This window comes from Rhinolophus ferrumequinum, chromosome 2 (assembly GCF_004115265.2).
Source record: "Rhinolophus ferrumequinum isolate MPI-CBG mRhiFer1 chromosome 2, mRhiFer1_v1.p, whole genome shotgun sequence".
Taxonomy (NCBI): Eukaryota; Metazoa; Chordata; class Mammalia; order Chiroptera; family Rhinolophidae; genus Rhinolophus; species Rhinolophus ferrumequinum.
The window spans coordinates 64,805,456-64,827,301 of record NC_046285.1 but is presented as its reverse complement, the minus strand read 5'-3'; the positions used below and the strand labels follow the sequence as shown (position 1 = coordinate 64,827,301).

At 34.2% G+C, this 21,846-nt stretch overlaps 1 protein-coding gene and 1 non-coding gene across 2 annotated transcripts in view; both read left to right on the top strand.

Annotated features, from left to right (window-relative positions):
- PIK3CA (phosphatidylinositol-4,5-bisphosphate 3-kinase catalytic subunit alpha) overlaps window positions 1-21,846 on the top strand; it is a 72,580-nt gene that overhangs the window by 10,947 nt on the left and 39,787 nt on the right. The gene's annotated exons all lie outside the window — the stretch shown is intronic.
- Window positions 17,955-18,056, top strand: LOC117014589 (U6 spliceosomal RNA). Its single transcript, XR_004421545.1, has one exon. It is a non-coding gene; the product is annotated as a U6 spliceosomal RNA (small nuclear RNA).

Here is a 21,846-nt window from a genome sequence, read left to right as displayed (position 1 = left end):
TCTGATTATTTCTTAGGTCATGTTAAAACAATATTGAAATAGAATATTAGAAATTAAAACTATCTCACAATATGTGGTCCTAATGTGACCACTGGACTTAACCATTATTTATGTTGTTTTTCCTTTCTCCCATCCATTCTTTTATATGTGTATGGATTTGCTAAAGGAAAATCAACCGTATTAGGCAGAATTTATTTTATGAAAACTCTGAGTGGGTTTCTGCTAACTCTTTTGCCTAGAGAAGTGGAAGATAGAAAATGTAAATATGGTGACAAATCTACATGTTATTCTCACTTCCTCATGGAATATTCACTCCCTTAATACAAACACCCACTTTTTGAATGTCCTTTTTGAAGTAGAACTTCCCCCAAAGCCTTGGGAAGAGAAGAGTGTGCCCTGAGCTGCCATGTGCCGCCATGTGCCCTTCTGTCTAGCTGGCCAGAAGACATGACCACCAGGCCAAGGAGACATGATTGCTCCTATATCGGAGAGGGAAAGGATTCAAGCAGTGAAATGGGACATTTGCTTGTAATTGTATATCAGAACCAGAATACCTAACCTGCCTGCTAACAATGTGACAGTGACTTACGTTTTATGAGCCTGAAAAGTTGTTACCAGATGGCTAGTCACTGAAAGAGATGTTTTCAGTGCTGTGTTCCAGAAATGAACTTGTGCAAATCAACTCAAATAAAACAGCAACTCTAAATAAAATAGGAGTAAAACATAATTCAACAGTGTATTAAGTCTATATTATGTTTACCAAGTAGGAATTATTCTAAGAATGCAAAGATGGCTCAATATGAAATTCTGTCATGTATAGGTCAGTAAGTCTGATTAGGGCCCCTCTTGAGCTTTGCCTTTGCTCAGCCCTCTCCAAACCCTTTGGAGTGTACTTTTTCTTCTAATAATGGCCTTGAGACACTGCTTTCTGCTTGGGCCCAATTTTAGCTCTTTGAAGTGTACTTTTTCTTCTAAGAAATGGCTTTTCCAGTGCTTTAAAATAAATATATAAATTAAATAAATAAATAAATACATTTGATAAGGGAAATAAAGATCCTATCATTGAATATGGAGAAGAAACTAATAATTTCCTTTTTATGTCTTAAAACCAAGAATGAAGAGAAATTTTCTTAATAAAATATGTCTAACTAACAGCTAAAATAATAAATAATGGTGAAATACTACAGAAGTAACTATTACTAAAAACTTGGAAACCCGTTATTACTACATTATTGTGTAACATTGTTCTGGAAGTTCTGACCAATACAATAAGACATGAATTAGAAGCTGAGTAAATACTGAGAAAGAAGCTGCACAATTCCATATTTGGTGTGGTATGTGGTGTGATTACATTCCTAGGAAAACCAAGATCAACTGAGAAATTATTAGAATAAGAATATAGATTTAAAACAACTACTTTAAAATCAATAGTTCTCCTTTATGATAGAAGTAATTATTTAGAAAATATAATAAAGAAATAATTTTTAACAATAATAGAAAGTATAAAATTAGGTATGTTAATTAGAAACGTGTGAGCCTATGTGAAGAAACCTAAAAACTATCAGGATATGGGTGGAGGTGGGGGAGGGATGATTGCAGGTAGATACGGGGAAAAGAATATCATGTTCCTGAATGCAAAGTCCAGCTGTTACAAATATCAGTTTTTCTTAAGTTCACTTACAGGTTTTGCATAATTCTGACTTTTTAAAATGTGTTTGAGACATCAATGAGATAATTCTTAATTTTGTCCAAGGGACTAAACAGCTAAAAGTGAGATTACTTTTAAATGAAAAACCAAGAACAGTGACAGAGAGCCCTAACACTATAGCCCTATCAGATATCAAAACATACTATAAAATTATAGTAAATTGAACAGTTGGGTACTAGCATAAGCATTGATAGTAAAGTTAGTAAAAAGGAATCGAGATCCCAGAAGCAGATGTTCTAAATGGTATAATAAAGGTGTCATCAGAAATCAACAGAAAAAGGAAGATACTCAGTAAATATTTTTGAGAGTTTTAAATAGTTAGAAAAACAGTCAATTTGAGTAACAAAATAAATTCAGGTAAATCGAAGAGTTGGATAAAATAGAGTAAATATCCTTATGCTAGTCTCATTTAAGAAAGATATTTATCTTGGTGGGCAAATACCTTTCAATCTTTAAAGAATTGGAAAGACTTATGAGAGAGAAAATTCATTACATTTGACTCAAATAAAATGTTGGTGTTTACTTTGTCTTTTTCTCCCACCTTCTCTCCTTCCAAAACAAATGAACAAATTAAAAGACATACAAACCAGGATTAGAAATTTGTAAGACAGTGTAGGAGATGTTTATATCTATTTTATTATTTGGGTGGGGAGCAGGATCAAACCATTTTATTGAGAGGCTTTGGAAGAGGGCAGAAGGACCGGGAGGCCAATGAAATCAACGTCCTCAGCGCAGCGGGATGTCCCCAACTTCACAGTCACCGAAAGCCAAGTGTTTATCTTTGAATTTTAAGGTGTTCATACAAATACTTTCAAAAACACCAAGATCCATGTAGACGAATGAGCAAAGAACTTGAGATAACAAGTTTATTTACTAAAAAGGAATAAAAGCATATGGGGAAATATTTTTCCCTGACAGATAGATAATCAAAGAAGTGAAACTGGAAGGTGGAGTGTTGTACATGGTTTTACTTTTTGAGTTAGTTTCTTCTAATGGTGTAGGTGTTGGTGAAGGTGCCCTGAAGTGTGCTTGCTCATATATTTCTGTTGGCAGTCTAAATTGATTCAACCTTTTTGGAAAGCAAGTCGGCAATTTTTGTGCCTTTAAAATTAACATGCCTTTTAATCCCATAATTCCATTTGCAGCATCATATATAATAATGGAAATTTTAAAACAGCTTAAGTATTCAACAAGTAAACTGTGCTGTATTTCCCATAGTAAAAGGTGCTCATAGAACACTATTGTTTATAAAGAGTTTACAATAATTTGAGGAAATCTTTTTGAAGTGAAAAGAGCAAAATACAGAATTACTATACTACATAAACACACTACTACATAAGCCAAAGAAATGAACTAGACAGTATGCATAGGAAAAAAGCTGTAAAAGAACACATCAGAAAATGGTAATTGTGGTTGTCTGAGATGTGTTTCTCTGTTTTGTTTTCCTCATTCTTCTGTGGACCGCTGTATTTTGAGGAGGTACAGAGCGCAGTCCTAGACCTTAATAGATGCTTCAGTCAGTGTTTAAGTGGATGAATTTCTATAATAAGCGTGAGTTACTTTTACATTGAAAGAAATACAAATACAATCCACATCTAAATTAGGAAGTGCAGGAAGCACTCTAGAAAGGAAAGCAACCTGATTAATAATATCTTACACTTAGATTTCTAGAATTAGAATGTTTTCACAGTTGTATTTTATATTATCCTTTTCTGTTATCATGACTTGCCTAAGTTAGAAATTTCTGTTGACTCTATCCACTCTGACCTACCAAATCCAACTGATCACCAAATCTTGGTTATTCTTTCATAGAAATGTCTCTTGATTCCATCTCCATCTTTTCTCAGTCACTGCCGTAGTTTAGTCCTTTCCTGTGTCACTGAAGTATCCCAACCAGTCAATACACTTTTTTTACTTTTCATGGTGCAGCCAAAATTATCAGTCATGTATGTAACTAGCAGAATTTCATGACTGTGCTGTGTACAATAAATAGGTCTATGGAAGAGAGCAGGGGAGAGATTGGCACTGCTTTTAACAATACAGAAGTCATCTGCTTAAAGCTTAATAATTCCTTATGGTCTACATTGCTGCTTCTCAAGTTTTGAGTGTGTAAGAATCACTTGGGAAACTTCTCAAACTGTGAATTATATAGACCCTAAAAAATCTTGATTCAGTGGATCCATGAGCCCGGAAACGTGCCTTTTAACAAGACTTCCTACTCTTGATCCTCATGCATGTGATCCCAGGGCAAGATTTTAAAGAACATGGACCTCGGAATAAAGTGCAGACTCATATTTCTCCTCACAGTTTGGTACCAGCCCACTTTCCTGTTCGTGTTTTCTATACTTTCGCCTCACTGAACACCTTACTGAACTGCCTCAAACTGACCTAGGTCTTCCTGGACTCCTGTGTTTGTGCTCCTGCTGTTCCTGCCTCTCAGAGCTCCCCCTTTGGCTGTGGCTCCTCCTCCCAATAACTTGTTGACCTGGCACACTGTCTGTGGCTTCTGTATAATCTGTATGAAGTATTCCTGGACTCACTGTCCTAGGTCGAGTCCATCTCCCTCCTATTTTCGTAGCTTCTATTTATTACAGCAAACACATCCTAGGTTTTGCTTGCTTATTTACATATCTGTCTTCCTCAATAGACTGTGAGCCTCTTGAAGTCAGGGATGTCGTTTTATATTGGAAGCATAATCCTGGCACATAATAACTGCTTAATAAATGTTTGTGGTATGATTAACAATACAATAAAGAGAAGGTAAGGAAGGAGGGGTTAGTCACATTTTTGAGGTCTCTTATTGTTAAGTATTTGCTCACAATACCCAGCTTGTAAGTATAGACTTGAGTCACACCCAAGATACCTGGCTTCCTTTCTGGTTTTGGTCACAAAAATTACACACACACACACACACACACACACACACACACACATTCCTTTTTACGCATTTTTCTTTTCAAATATTAGTTGATCTTTTATCATTTTGAAGGGAAAAGGTATTTTAATAAACTTTTTCATCATATTCCCACTTTATAAAATAATACCTATTTCTCCAATCAAGAACCAATTCCTAGATATTAAGCTATTTGTCTCTCAGTTTCACATCCAACCTACTCTGATTTGTGATACTTATTTGCATTGTATCTCTTGCAGAAACCAGTTATGATACCTAATGGGGTGTCTACAAATGCTTTTTTAAAATTTAAATTCAACTGGTACTTATAAAGGTAACATCTTATTCTGCAACGATTAAGACAAAAAGTCATATGTGTATAAGTACTCAAGTGGGTTTCCATCATATTTTTTTAAAGCTTGATTTCCAAAGTTTAGATGTGTTTTAGCCTTGCTGTAGACTTCAGTCTTTAGGTGTTGATGGAAATTCACCACCAGCTGCAAAGTTCAGATCCAGTGTGCCACAGAATACACGTAGCTATGGCTTAAACCAAATGTTAGCCATGAAATATTTGGTAGCAACTGTTCTTTTATAAGAAACATTTTAGATAATTAGAGTCATCTTGTAATAGCCTGATACCCAGCTGTCAGCTTTTTACTTTTTCTGCCAATATTTCTGGAACTGAAGTGAAGAAAATGGAAATTAGGGTGCCATACTTTGAAATACGCTGAACACTTGAAAAATTGTTACATCTTATAAAGATATCCAAATTGAGTTCCTTAGTGTCTCAAAAAAATTTTTTATAAAATGCAAATAGCTATAATAACCCTCTTGAATATTAAGCTGAAATATATATTAGTAAATACTAAGAACATTTGAGAAATTGAAGAATTGCCTCTATGATAGCCATTGGGCTTGAAGATTATGAAACTAAATCTTGAGCATTTTAATTTCACTTTTGAAATTTTCTGCTATTGTTTCTTAATTTTATTACCATGTTTCATCAGTATCTCACTATCCTTTTATTCTCCCTTACTTTAGCTTTTGTTGTTAATCATTCTACTTTTAATATATTCAAATCATTTTCTATCACGTCCACTTCAGTAATATTCCTGATTCCCCACTACGTTAGACAATGATAATAGTACCCTAGTTTTCCTTTAAAGTCTTCTCTTACCCTTCCACAATACGTTTTATATACAATTACTTTTTATATTGTCCAGTAGTGGTAACTTTTACATTTTATTTTGTAGTCATACTTAAATTGTCTTATGTTTTGACTATAGGTAGATTTTAATAATTGACACTAAAGTATTTACATTAATATGATTACATTGGTATGAATATAAAATGCTTCACTCCATAACCAAGTGGAATGCTAGGATTAGATTCCTTTCTCTATATGTTCAATACCATGAACTACACAGAGTATTCTAAGCATTCATGTCACATGGCTCTTTTTTTGATACACTCCACACATTGCTCAAAATTATGCTGTTTGCTTCATATTTTGAGATTGGTTTTATACTTTTTGGGTTGTTTTTCTAAACTTTCCATTTGCCTTTTTTACCCTATTATGAAAATAAACGTGATTATACTGTATGACTCCTCAATTCATTTATCTGTTGCTTAGAACCTGTTATGTTCTTTTTCCTAACCACTTTTTACTTGGACCACACAGATCTCATCTTCTACTTTGGGGATATTACTTTGGGCTTATAATTGATATAAAACTTTACCCTAGGATTGCTTTTTTAAAATTTACTTATGTTATTTAGTCAGTGGGTCAGTTCTATCATTACTAGCATATGATCCCTTTTTTCTTTTTTGACCTCCATCTTGGATTGGCTGGAGTCATAACTCAGGTGCCTTAGAATTGGCTCATGGAAGTAATACCCATGGAAATACCTTTATTTTTTCTTTATACATGATAGTTTGCTGGGTATAGAATTCCTGGTCAAATTAATGTCCAGCAGATTTTAACAACTGCATAGTTTTTCACTCCTATTGCTATGGGTGAGAAGTGTTGCCAGTCAGAAAATTGTTCCTTTACATATTACCTACTTTAACCCCTGTGAAAGCTTTTAGGCTATCTATCTTTTATTGTCTAATTCGATATTTTTAAACATTTATTCTGCTCAGTGGTCCCTTTTAATCTGAGCATGTAAGTCTCTCCAGCTCAAAAATGTTTTTCTTTTATTTCTTTGATTTCTTTTCTTCCATTTTTCTCTGATTTCTTCTGGAATAGCAAGTATTTGGTAGTTTTATAAGATGTTTTAATATCTAGTAGGGCTAGATCCTTCTCTCTCCCTGCTGTTTCCCCGCTCCTAATTTTTCCTGCTATTTTGAACAGTAGAGTCAGCATAATAAAATCACACACACACACACACACACACACACACACACACAGACACACATACATACATCATACTGGTATTTTGTTGGGATCATGTTAAATGTATAGATTATTTAAGGGAGAATTGACATCTTTATGAATTTGAGTCTTCCAATCCAAGAATGTGATCTGGTTTTTTTTTTTTCATTCCTTCAAGTCTTTTATGTTACCTGGGAGCATTTTTAAGTTTTCTTTGTATATCTTAAAGCAGTGAAAATCCAACCTTTTTCCCCCTCCAAGTGGCTAGTCACTTCTACCAGGATCATTTATTAAACAATCCATCCTATTACCCCCATTTAGAGATACAAGGGGCAAAAAGGGACATTTCAAAATTATAAAGGAATGAATACAGCAGGAAAATATTAAAATTCTAAATCTATATGCACTTAACAATAGAGGCACAAAATACTTGAAGCAAAAACTGACAGACTTGAAAGGAGAAATAGACAATTCAACATTTAGAGTTAGACATTTCAGCACTTTTCTCTCAACAATTGATAGAATAAGTAGAGAGAAAAAACGGGATATGGAAGACTTGAATAAAGCAATCCAACTACTCGACCTAATTGACATCTACAGAATACCACACCCAACAACACATTGAAAATGCATTTGAAACATTTATCAGGATAAGCCATATTCTAGCCTACAAACATAAAATGTATTAATAAATGTGAGGGGATTGAAGTTATGCAGCGTGTTCTGCAACCACGAAGGAATTAAATTAAAAATCAATACAAAAGCAATAGAAAGAAATAAGAAAAATCCCCAAATATGTGGAAATTAAATGAATAACCCATGGGTGAAAAAATTCATGGGAAACATTAGAATAAATTTTATCTGAATTAAAATAAAAATACTACATATCAAAATAGTATGTAGCTAAAGCAGTGCTATGAAGGAAATGCATAGCTTTAAATGCTTATACTAGAAAAGAAGAAAGATCTAAAATCAGTCATCTAAGCTACTGCCTTAAGCTAGAAAAGAAAGAGAAAATTAAACCCAAAGTAAACAGAATAAAAGAAATAATAAAGATCAGAGTAGAAATCAAGAAAATAGAGAAAATAAATGAAAAGCTAATTCTGTAAAAGTTCAGTAAAATTGATAAACTGTTAACTAAAATGATCAAGAAAGAAGATGTAAATTAACAGTATTAGGAAATAAAGAATGGATAGTATTACAAATAGTGTAGATACTAAAGAAAAGATAATAAAGGAATATTATGAACAACTTGATACCAGCCAATTTGACAACTTAGATGAAATGGACAAATTCCTTAAGTACAAACGACTAAAGAAGAAATATAAAATCAAAATAGACCTATTTAAGGAAATTCAGATAGCAAAGTAAAAAAGAATAATTCAGTTATAATTAAAAACCTTCCAACAATAATAACAAAGAATCCAGGCCCCAGTGGCATAGCTGATAATTCTGGCAAACACTGAGGAAGAAAAAATATCAGTCTTACCCAAATTTTCAGAATTTATAAAGGAGTCGAGAATGTCACAAGTCATTTTATGAGGCCAGTATTACACAGATACCAAAGCCAAACAAAGATATCACAAGAAAAGAAAACTAGCAGTCAATATTTCTCATGAACATAGACACTAAAATCCATAACAATATTAACATATTGAATCTAGCAATATATAAAAAGGATATTACATCATAGCCATGTGGGATTTATCTCAGCAATGCAAGGCTGGTTTAACTTCCAAAAATCAATTCAGTGTAACACACCACGCTAATAAGATACAGTTGAAAACCTGTGCGATCATTTCAATAGATGCAGAAAATATATTTGATAAAATTCAATACAAACACATAATAAAAAGTTTTAGCAAACTAGAAATTGAAAGCAACTTCTTCAACTTGATAAAGGATGTCTATGAAAAAATAACTGACATCATACTTCACGGTAAATGATTTTATGAATTTCGACTCAATATCAAGAATAAGGAAAGAACGTTTGCTCTCGTCACTTTTTTTCAGCTTTATACTGGAGGTCCAAGGCAGTTCAATTAAACAAATAGAAGAAATGAAGGGATATACAGAATAGAAAAGAAGAAGTAAAACTTTTATTCACTGGTGACAGGTATGTAGGAAGTTCTAAGAAATCTGAAGGAAAAAAACCCAAAAAACTAAGAGAACTAATATGTGAATTTAGCTATGATGTAAGATACAAGATAATAAACAAGAATTAATTATATTTCATATACTAGCAATGAGCAATCCAAAAATGAAATTAACAAAAACAAAACAACAATAGCATTATATAAACCTGTACACTGAAAATTATATTGCTGACAGAAATTAAAGAAGACCTAAATTAACTGAATGATACACCGTGTTCTTGAGTTGGAAGACTGAATATTGTTAGGATGGCAACGCTCATGAAATTGATATATAGAATCAATGCAATCCCAATAAAAAATGTGTCTTTTTCATAGATATTGAAAAGCTGGTTCTGAAATTTACATGGAAATGTGAAGACATAATAAAGTAAAAAAGAATTTAAATATAAAATCTGAGTACCAGATTTTTAGACTTTCTATAAAAATTTGCTTAGTTACCATTGCATTTGAGTTTGTCTTCCTACAGGCTTCCGTCCATCTTTGTAATAACTGTCACCTGTGAGATCATTCGTTTGGTTCTTTTCCTTAGATGTCCTTACTAGAGCCTTCAGTTTTACTGATTTAATATTGACTGCTCCCTAGATCTGTTTTACAGCTGTTGGAAGACGTGTCTTTGCTCTCATCCTGGAAATTCCCTCCACCTGCTTCCTGTGTTGGGGCCTTGATTCCCTGTCCCCCATTACCTTCCTTCAAGTTTGCTCCCTCATTCTCAGCAGCATATCCTGTAGTTGCTTCCTAAAAAGGGATAACTGAAAGGTACATTTTTTGAGATTTTACATACCTGAATTTAACATATTCTACTCCTACAACTATGTGATATTTTAGATGACCGTAGAATTCTAGGTTGAAAATCATTTTTACTCAGAATTTCAAAGTATTGCTCTAATACCTTCTAAGCTTCCAGTTTTGCTATTTTGTGATCCAATACCGTTCTGGTTCCTGATCTTTTGTTTTTTGGGTTTTTTTCCTCCTTGGAGATGATTATTATCTTCTCTTCATGCCTGGTGTTCTGAACTTTATGGCACCGTACCTTGGTATGAGTCTTTTTTTCATTCACACTGCTGTGTACTCAGCAGGTCCTTGTTTCCTGCAGACTTAGGTCTTTCAACTTTGGGAAATTTTCTTGCCTAACTTTTCTCTATTTTCATTATTCTTTCTGGAATGCTTATAAGTCAGATATTTTTTACCTTTCCCTCTTCTTACTCATCTTTCTTTTTTACTCTGCCTTCTGGAAAATTGTCTTGACTTGAACTTCAAACTGTTACTTTCTTTTCCCTCCAGCTTTTATTCTCTGATTGTTCTTTCTTTATTGATTTCTCCTCTGGTTAGTTACGCAATATTTTCTCTTTCTTAGAACTTTAGTTTCTTTGACATTTTCTTGTCTCCCATCATTCTCTGTTTCTCAGCACTCCTGTTTAGTTTTGGTCCGTCTTTAGTATTGGAGACTTTCCTCAAATGCATAAAGATCCTTGGCTGTCATTCATATTTAAAAGGCATTGAAAGTGCTTTGAAAGATCTGAGTTTGAAGGCAGAGCTCTTGTGTGTTGGTGGGCTGTGCTATAGGTAATCCCTAAGTGTCATGATCTTTCTCTAGGTTAGTCAGTTTTGGGTTCTTTTCTGGAGAAAATCTACCATCTCCTGTGTGGGGCTTCTTATGATCTAAAGCTATACTGAAGAAAGGGACATTGGGTTTCATTAGATTTTCACAGAATCCTCTGGTTTTAGTCACAACTTGTGTCTAAGTCCAAAATCTCTTGGGTTTAGTTTTCCAGAAACTATGCCTTCCGGTTTCTGAAGGATTAGGAAGTCATTGACTATACTAAGTGGAGTTAGAGACCTGGAATTCTAATAGTTTCCAGGTATCTCCTAGTCCGGAACCTTTCTGAGGTTCCGTGAGAGTTGGCTTGCTTCTTATCCATAAGCACTTAAATTTAGTATTCCTCACCTCATTTATCATTCTTTTTTTACCTGTCTTTATGTATTACGGTTTAGGGTTGCAGTTTTTAGCTTCATCAAAGAAGGTGTTTGTTTTTCTTATTCTCTGCATTTAGAAGCAATTGTGGACGCAAAGGTCTATACTCTGACATTTTGAAATCAGAAGATTTCAAATTTTACATAAACACACTGTTCTGCAGCTCTTGCCCCACCTCCTTACTGTGTCTTGGTGATCTACATCACATACAAATCTACATCATTCATTCTAACGGCTGTTTGTATTGCATAAAGTGTTTTACTATAATTTATATAATCATTCCCCTATTAATGAATAGTTTAGTTTCAATTTTTTTTGCTTTCATGAACATTACTGCAATGCATATTAACCTACTTTTTTGTGAATTTTTACAAATGTATCCATATAATAAATTCCTATTGATGGGATTGCCTAGTCTAAGAATATGTACATTTTAAATTTTGAATCGTATTGTCAGATTGTCTTCTAGCAAGTTTACATTCCCACCAACAATCTGAAAGTGCAATCTCTTTAATAATGGGTTTCATCGAGTTTAATTTTTTTCCAATCTGATAAGTAAAAAAAAAAAAATGGGAATGTATCATTGTTCTTATTTGCATTTTTAAGTTATTATTTTCTTCAGTTTATCCACTTAATTTTTTTCTGCATACTGTATATTTGTAATATTTTCTTTTTCATCTTATTGGATTGTCTGAGCTATTTGTAAATTAGTAAAAAAAAAATTAGCCCTTTGTCATCTGTGTTGCAAATAGTATCTTCCCAGTTTGCCAATGGTCTTTTAATTTGGTTTATGGTACTTTTGCCAAACCCAAGTCTTTGACTTTTACTTAGTCATATTTATCCATCTTTCTCGTATGGCTTCTCAGTATTACAGCATTAATTTATAAATAAATTATCAGTTTTCCTTTATATGAATAATAACCAATTATATAATGGAAGAAGGAAAAACCTATTCACAAAATTAACAAAAAGATCACTTATCTAGAAATAAACTTAATAAGCCATAATAAGAAATAAACTTATATGAAGAAATTTTTTAAAACTGTACTGAGAAGACAAAGATTTCTTGTCCAGGACACAGAAAGCACTGATCATAAACGATGTTGGATAAATAGGACTTTATCAAAATTAAAAATTTTGTTCATCAAAAAATAACATTAGAAAAATGAATAAACATGCCACAGAATGGGGGAAAAATTTTAAGTACTTGTAAGTGACAAAAAACTTATATCCACACTATATATAGAACCTCTGATATCAACATTTAAAAAAAATCAACTACCTAATGTAAAAATGGGTACAAGATTCAGTCGTTTTCACAGAAGATATACAAATGACCAATGAGCACAGGAAAAGATTTTCAACATCATTAGTCATCAATAAATACAAATTAAAACACTAGAGATACCACTATATACCAACTAGAGTAGCTAAAATTAAAAAAATTTAAAAAAAAACTGATACCACTATCGTATTTTCCCGAAAATAAGACCTAGCCAGACCATCAGCTCTAATGCGTCTTTTGGAACAAAAATTAATATAAGATCCAGTATTTATATTTTATTATGTTATGTTATATTATACCCGGTCTTACAGTAAAATAAGACTGGGTCTTATATTAATTTTTGTTCCAAAAGACACATTAGAGCTGTTGGTCCGGCTAAGTCTTATTTTCGGGGAAACATGGTAAATAGTTATTAGGATGTAGAACAACTGGAGCTCTCATTTATTGCTGGTGGAAATGTAAAATGGTCAGCCACTGTGGAGAACTGGTAGACAGTTTCTTATGAAGTAAAACATAACATTTTCCTTATGTGTCAGGAGGTCAGCAAGACCACCCCCAGGTTTGATGATTTGCTAGGCGGACTCACAGGACTCAGTATGTAACAGTACTCATGGTTATGATTTATTACAGTGAAAGGAAACAAAGCCCAGTCAACAAAGGCAAAAGGTGCATAGGAAGAAATCCAGGGAGACTAGGTGCAAGTTTCCAAGGGTCCTCTCCTAGTGGAGTCACACAAGATACACAATTCCTCCAGCAAGGAACTGAGACATGTGTGAAATGTAGCCAACCAGGAATGTTTGTTAGATTCAGTGCACAAATATTTTAATTAGAGGCTGATCCCTCTGCCCAGCACATACTCAAATTCCAGAAGTTTCCAAATTCCAGAAAGCACGTATTCAACGTAAACCATATTGTTTTCATAGACAGTTTAGGCACAGTGTGCCACTCTTATCAGTTAGGCGGTAGGAATCCTCTCAAAATCCAAGACCCAAGTTCCCAGACACAACCAAGAGACAGTTTTACAAACACAGTGTTTTAAGAGTAAGCGAGTCTGCACACTAACCCAGCATCTCATTCCTGTTTACCAAAAGAAATAACAGTATATGTCTACGTAAACAAACAAAAACTGATGTAAGAATGTTCATACTGAAAGAATGTTCATACTGAAACAGTCATATATTGGAGAAGAAACAAGTTGTAAGTATATTTTGGACTACTATTGGTGATTAAAAAGAACCAATTACTGATATATTAACAGCCTGGATAAATCTCAGAAACAATATGTTAAGCAAAAGAAGTCAAATACAAAGGAGTATACGTACACTGATTTGATTTGTATGAATTCAAGAACCATCAAAAGTCATGTGTAATTACAGAAATCAAAATGTGGTTATCTGGGCATGAGATAATGTTCTAGGGTAATAGAAATTTTCCATATCTTGTTTTGTGTGGTGGTTACATGGATGTGAAAAGTTATCAGAAAGTCATCAAACAACATGTAAGATATGTGCAGTTCATGTTACGTTAATTATTGTTCAGTTAAAAAAATACTGAGGAACACTGAAAAATAGATTTAAATAAGTGGAAATACATACTTGGATAGGAATAATATCTTGTAAAAATGTCACTTCTTTCTAAATTAGTTCAAATCAAAGTGGTCTCAATCAAAAAACCAAGTTTTGCTTTGATCGTTGCTTTTTAACTTAACAGAATGGTTCTGAATTTCATCTGGAATTATAAGCCCAGTTTTAATGAGACTGAAGCGACTGTAGGGAAAGTATTTGGGCTGAATTTAAGGGTAAGTATGACTAAAAATGGCAACTGATGGGAACAGAGGGATAAGAAACATCGTAAACCCTATTTACGAAGGCAGAGAAGATTGATCCAGTAAAATTCGAGTTTGGAAGTGGGGAGAAGAGTGAGAGTGGAGCCTGGTTGTTGGAGAGGCTTTGGGTTTGAGCTGTACGTAATCTGTTGATACTAGAGAGTCAGCATATTGTTTTTATTGAGTAGCAGTGTGTTAGGTATGTTAGTTAGCCTGTTCTTGTGATACGGTGGTTAATGAATTTGGGAGGAGAGAAGTTGAATAATGTGTGCTTTGGGGGCTTTTAGCCGTAGTTCATAGTGCCAACTTCACCCTGTGCCCTTCTCACTCTGTACTGTCAGAAATCCTTTTTCATTCACTAAGTGCCTCTCTCTCAAACACACACACATTTTCTCCTATAATTACTAGATTCTGCCTTGTAGATTGTAAGTTAATAAAGGTTGGAACGCTGTCCTTTTCACCTTCACTTACAAACACATATGAATGATTTTTCCCCCTCTCTTTTCCATCATACATCCCTTTACTTTAATTGTCAGTGTCTTATAGATAGCAATTGCTTAGTGAATGTTTGTAGAATTAGAGATAGGTCAGTGTTCCATATGAGAACTCTTTTGGGTCTAAAAGTGATAGAGAAGATAGCCAAAAAAAAAAAAAAAACAAAGTGATGAATTTGAGGGCAATTTAATAGGTGGAAGTGACATCATGCAAGAGGAGTTGAGAAGTCCAAAGGTTCTAACCTTGGAGACTGAGAGAGCGGTGATGTCATGAAAAATGCCCACATTTGAGTAATAAACAGTATAAGAGATACCAACAGAAGAATCAATGAAAGGAGGGCAGAAAAATATCATAGAAAGATCATCTTAACTTTTTATTGGGAAATGTGGGGGGTGAAAAGATATTAAAAGATATTTAAAGGTGAGATAAAATATGCACCTGAGAACTTTTTAACATTTAACATTAAGGAAATAAATATCCACTTTTATAATGTTCTCTATGTATATTGCAGTGACTTTGTAATAGATGCTTAGATAGTGAGGGAGGAGGGGTGTGTGTGTGTGTGTGTGTGTGTGTGTGACCCTGGGAAAATGACATCCTGACAGGACAGAAAAACAAAAGAACGGGACTGAAAATGGCTAGACTAAAGGTTGTTTTTCTGTCACCACACATCAGATCTGGAGAAGAGTAAAAGCAGACAGATGGACACTTCAGCTAGTTTTGGAGTGTTCGAATAGAGAAAAGAAACATTCTGTTCCCTTTTATTCAGAAAAGGAATTTTTAGTTTCAATGACTGGTTTTAGAAATAAGTTTCATATTCTGACCAAAGAAACATTATTTTCTTTTTTACCCTGGGGATAATGACTCATCCTTTTCTCAGAATTTTGCTTTTGTGGAAACGAACGTGCAGTCATAACTAAGGCACTGTTATTTGTGTCTTAGTGCTAGTGATACTATTGTGAGGAGACTACTGACGGGTGAGAACACTGGTTTGTAGAGACAATTGTAACAAAGGGGCCACGCACAGGTTTTAATTAGCCGATTCCTCGAGATGTGAAAGTAGATTTTTTCCAATTAATAAGCTAATTGTGATTTTGTTAATTATACTCTAAGAACAGAACCCATACTTTCATCCTTTTAAAAAAGAGACTTCCTTTTAAGGGCTTTGTGACAGAAGGTAAATTGCTGACTTCCAATATTGACAGTGGAGATTCTTTAAATAATTTTTTCTGCGTTTTCTTTTCTTATGCCCTTCAAAATTGGTATGAGACTATCAAATTATAACCACATAGACCATAAAGCAACTGTCAAATAATAAGAGATTATTAGTATGACTAGATGAAATTAAAAGCTTATGTTCTGGTTTTAGTTTAACCTTAATCTTGCAATTTAAGAACTAGAACTTTGAGTGTGCATACTAGATGTTCTGATACTGAGTTTTCATCACATCAGGACTCTTCATCACGTAGCCATCACGGTAACAACCATTACTGGGCACACACAAGCCCCCAACAGCAGCTGTGTCCTACCTGGGGGCCTGCCCTCCTCTCTCTGATCTTTGCAATCATTCCCTTTCTTGGGGTGCTACTCCCCAGGCAAGGTCTCGCATTTTAGTTAAGTTCCCCTTTTCAAACTTTTATCACCTTTGGGCCTTTTTTTTAATTTCACCAAAATTAGCTAATGAATCATAATGTATGAAGCAGTTGTTGGGATAATAGTTTAATGACTTATGTTAGATAACCAGTTTAAAATGTTTTAGAAGTTTATACATTTTTAAGCAAGTACTTTAACTTACTGTATTAGTATAAGGTAATTTATTGTTTAACTGTAGGCCTTATGTGGTCAACCGATGACTTATTGTGTACTTACTGATCACTTCTGTTGCTGTTTTTACACTTACACGTGTTTCAATTTGTCATTCTCATTCTTCTCAATTTAGGGTATAGTAACTCTAATTTCCCAGATTCTTGGTGCATTGTACGATATGAAGTATAAGTGAACACTAAATGTTTGAAGGAGCAAAGTAAAGATCATCTAGTAATGTTTCTCTCCCATGGTTAAATGGATTCCGTAGTACCTTGCCCATATTGTATTGGCTTTAAAAAATTTTTTTTTTAAATCTGTGATTACGTGACTGCATGTTGTTACTGTCATTTGTAGGACTATTTCTCTCCACATCTTGGCTAGATGACACTTGTATTGAAATTAAGCTACCCTCTCTCTGATTGCACTTCTGGGAGTTCTGTGTTTCTTTGCTTGCCAAACGGCTGTAATGCATTACTTCAAATTTTGCTTTAGTGAAACAGCTCTGTTACCAGAGAGCAAATACTGAAAGATGATAAATCACTATTAGAGTTGGTCAGTCATTGCTTGCCATGGGGTTTTTTACCATTACTGATACAATACTAAAGTATTCTGTTATTGCCAGAAAATGGAGCAGATGGCAAACAATTACATCAGAATATAATGTCATCTTTTGGTCTTTCTCGTTGAAAAGGAGGTTTTTAAATCAAGTTACTGCTATATTTTATGTCTTTCGTACAGTGTTGTAGCATCCCTCTTGAAATGTATTGTTATCTATGTATATACTTGGGTAATATTCACTGAACAAATAATATAACATCTCACATTCATTAGAGTGTAGTTTGAAGAAAAGGGAACAAATTTGCAAGTAGCTCTTTATGGGTTTATCCGCTTAAGTAAAACTGGGGAATATTTGTTTTTGCCAATAAATTTGGCATGTGAAATGAGCAGATTAAGAATAGACATTCATGATCAGTTTAAGTGAAATTTGGTGAAATAAAATTTCAGTGCCCTATACATTCTATGCTTTGTATCCATTTGTAAGAATCCCAGCAATATATCAATAGGTATGATATAAGAGGAAACACTACTTGCAGAGATTACAATACTGGCCTCTAAGAAAAGAAATCAGGTCAAGGACAAAGGTTGAGATTGTAATTTGGGGACAAAAAGATCATAGCAAGGTAGATAAATAGACAAAAATGTCAAGGACTTAAGTACTGATGTGATAACCAAGGATACTCAGTACATCTCAAGCCAGACTTTTCCAGTTTAGTCTAATCTTGGTTGTATAATACTTTGTAAACTAAACTGTTTTCATGACACTGTATTCCACTGGTACTTAATTATGTAATGCAGCTGTTAGGGAATATGCCTTGGGATGAAGGAAGCTAAAAGTAAGGTCCTCCTAGGATTTTTGGTAAAAATTCATTGGATAGTACCTGTTTCCACAGAACATACTACTAAAATTGGAATGATGACAAAAGACTAGCATGACCCCTGTGTGAGGTTAATACACACATTCAAGAAGTACTCCATATTTTTAAGCTATTGTTTTAATTTGATTCATTTATCAGCAGGCTATTTTCCTGCCTCAAGCAAATTGGTGGAGTCCATTTACTTCCATCTAGCCTGTCAGTATCGGCAGAATCACCACTGTGATCACTACAGCTCAGTCCAGACCTTGTCATGCGATTTTGAAAAGATTGGTGCCGCAATAGCCATCAGGAATGAGAATATCTGCTTTGTTCATGATTTGTGCATAGTAGTGTGTAATCACAGGCACAGACACCATAGCTGCAGTGTTATGACATTGGGCCTCAAGAAATAGGGAAATCTATTGGAAATAGGAGACCGAGATGGAGTTTTAGGATTGGTCTCTGATTCTCCCAAATCAATTTGGCCTTCTGGCAGATAGTACAAATCTGTTAAGTTTAGAATGCTGAGTTGGTTAAAAATGAAAATAATACTCCAAAGCCACAAGACCTTCTATGAAATATACCTGGATGTGATTAGGTGAGTGTATTGTGTCTGCTGGCACCCCCAAAGTTGCTAGCTCCATCTTCATTGGACGGGACTAGACTGAATATTTATTAATTTGGGATTTGTTGTTGTTGTTTTCTTTTTTTCTCTATGGACACAAACTACCTGTTCTGTGCAAAGAAATAAAACAACGGTTTCTACTGAGAAACTTGGAGCTGATGCAAATTTTGCTTTGTTTATAAGGGCATTCTAGGGTTGGCATGTGAGACTCATCCTTTTGTTGTTGTCAAGAAACACCATAAAATTAATCAGTGATGTGCAGACAAGTTTTAATGCATCTGGACACTAAAGGGGTACCACCAGAAGGAATAGTACTTGACTAGAAGTCCCAATAATGACTACATTATTTTCCTCCCATGACAAGGAAATAAGGTAGCTGTTCGTTTTTGATGGAGAGAAAAAGACAAAGGGGAACAGTATGAAGCTAGTATTTTCCAAAAATCCATCTACCCCCACCCATAGTAGTAGGAAGACTTGAAAGACTATTGAAGTATTTAAAACCTTTTGGCTTATGAAGGCATAGCGTTATACCAGAAAGAAATAAAGCAGGAAAGCCAGCTGATAAACTTCAGGGAGAGTTCTCTTTATGAGGGCTTATGGAAACATCTTGAGGTCAGCTGGAAGACTTGTTGCTACCTAGTGTTTGTTACCTTTGTGTAGATTTTCTTAATTTAATTACAATGTTTAATCTAGATATTCTGAAACTCTTTCATGAATGTATCCAGGTAAGCCCTGAATAATGTACTCTTTTTGTCTCTTCTTTCTCCTTAGATCACCAGCATCCAGAAAGTAACTATTTTCCACATCAGCCAAGTCCAGCTTGGTGGTAGTTAGCTTCATTAGGGCAAGAAGAGTGAGGCTATTTAGATGAAGCCCTAGGCTTTTGAACCAAAAAGAGGGGACAGTTAGTTTCAATGCTGACTTTAAGCAGAAAAGTATAGCCTTTTTATACGTTTTTTTTTAAATGAACCCCTCAATCAAAAAAGGAACAATATGTGGTTGGCATCATTTGCCTAATTCCGAGTAGTAAGTGGATTTTATTCCTGGAGTATATGGGACATGATTGTGAAGGGGAAATTACAAAGGACTGTGTGCCACATTTTTTTGGTTATCATCAGTAATAAGTTTGGTTATAAACTTTTACTTGTAAAAGGTTAAGCTTTCAGGACCTTTTCTCTCTATGTTCCATGGAGCTAAAATTTTAGCTTAGCAGGAAATTGGATTAACATTTCAAGAACCCCTTCAGATTTTGCATTTCCTTTATAGTATAATAGGTTGTCTTCCTTGCTGGGCTGGTCTCTTGAGTGATTTCATTGGTTCAATTTTCATGGGGGCAGTTAAGTGCATAATTGGGCTTCTCTTTTCACTGTCTTGTTGAAGTATATACTCTTGGCCCTTAAATGTAGATACAGCTGCCAAACTTAAATACCTTAGGGTTGTTTCTCTGTTTGTATAAGAGATGTTACTTTGTAACCATTTTACAAAGAAAGTATCATTTTTCTCATTTAAAAAAATTATCCCCCACACTATATCAAATTTCCTTTAAGTAGTGCTTCAGTGAACTCTACATAGTATCTTAGTAAATGTAGATGAGCTGTGTCATTGATTTTTAGCCCAAAAGTATCATCAGTGCATATTTCCAATCAATCCAGGTAAGATTAAAAGGCATTATTTTTGAACATAAAGAGAAAATCTGTGATATATGGTCTATTTCATTCTCCTTTATTTTTCACTTTTCCTCACTGGTCATTTTTCTTCAATCCAAGAGCTAAACATATTTGTTACCACAGCTTTGTGTTTTATTTTTATTACTCATTGCAATTTCCCCTTTTTCTTTAAATATGAAAACCAATATAATCTCATGTATAAACCTAAAGAAGTAGATTTTACAAATTACATATAGCACAATTCTAAAATAAGAATTTTTGTGCATATTTCCATCTGCTTTTTCCGTATGTTTCTTGTTGATTTGTACTGTTTTCTCTTATGTTTTCTCATTATTAAAGATGCTGAGAGTGAACAAACTGAGCTAAAGAGATACAGGTGTCACCCTTTAGGAACTCTGGGGTTAAGTAAGAATACAGAGACAAATATAAAGATGAAGACAGAGATCTGTACAGATATCAACTACATGAATGAAATAGTCTGCATCAAAAGATATATATATATATATAAATATATTTAAAATAATTTAAAAAATGATATCTACCATCTGCTTACAACAAGCCTGAAACAATAAAGTTCTGGCCCCTTTCTGAACATATGGCTCTGCACTGATCCAGTAGATATAAGAGAAAGGGAACCTTTATTGAATTTCTGTGCCCCAAGCACATGCGAAGGACTCTACATGTATTATCTCATTTAATTCTTACATCACTGTGAGGTAGTAACTATTTTTATTTACCTTGTGTAAATAAAGAAATTCCCCGAAACTTCTCCCTCCTGAGGAAGTCTTAAGAATTTCAGAGTTTTCCCTAAGGGTCAGTAGACCTAAGGATGATGGAGCAGTGATCTGAACCAAAGCGAAAACATTCTGGTCAGAACATTTCTGCTCTACTCTTAGAACTAGACTAGGTTCGTATATGTTGTTCCCTTTGCTACCAAGTAATAATACATAGTTGAAAAAAACATAGAGGTTTCCAAAACATTTTCAGGTCCCTTGGTTATTCATTTGCTACAGGTATTAAGAAGTTAAAGCTCAAGTCACTGGTGTGATTCCCTTTAAGGAATGTTTGGCTTTGTCCTTTCCTTTGGGCCGAAGGAGCCACCACTTAATCATGCCCACCTGGCATAACAGTGCATGCCATTAGTCACAGGCGAGCTGGTTAGTAAAGAGTAATCAAACCACTGGAGCACAAGTATTCCACTCCTAGAAAAACAGGACAAAATATTAATGTATTGTTTCATTGGAAGTATTAGTCATTCTTTTAGTTCTGTTTTTGGAAATCATAATTCACCAAATACTGCCAAGTTGATTTGAAAAAATAAATGGGGTTCCTAGAGTTACCTGATTTACAATTTACTTCTGACTGCCTGCTGTTTGTTTTATTTGAAGCTGTGATAATCTACCTTGACTCCTTCACAAAGATGAGAAAAGATATATTTCCTGGAAACTATGTCACTCTGGAATCGTTGTCCTATTGAATTGTATATTATGAAATAGCTCATATTTTCTACATTGCTTACATGAACTTTCCTCATAATCCTATCCCTCACCTCTATCTATTAATATTTTCTTTTGAGCTTAAATTTTAAGAAATTGTAACATCCTATCACACATTAAAATTTGAAC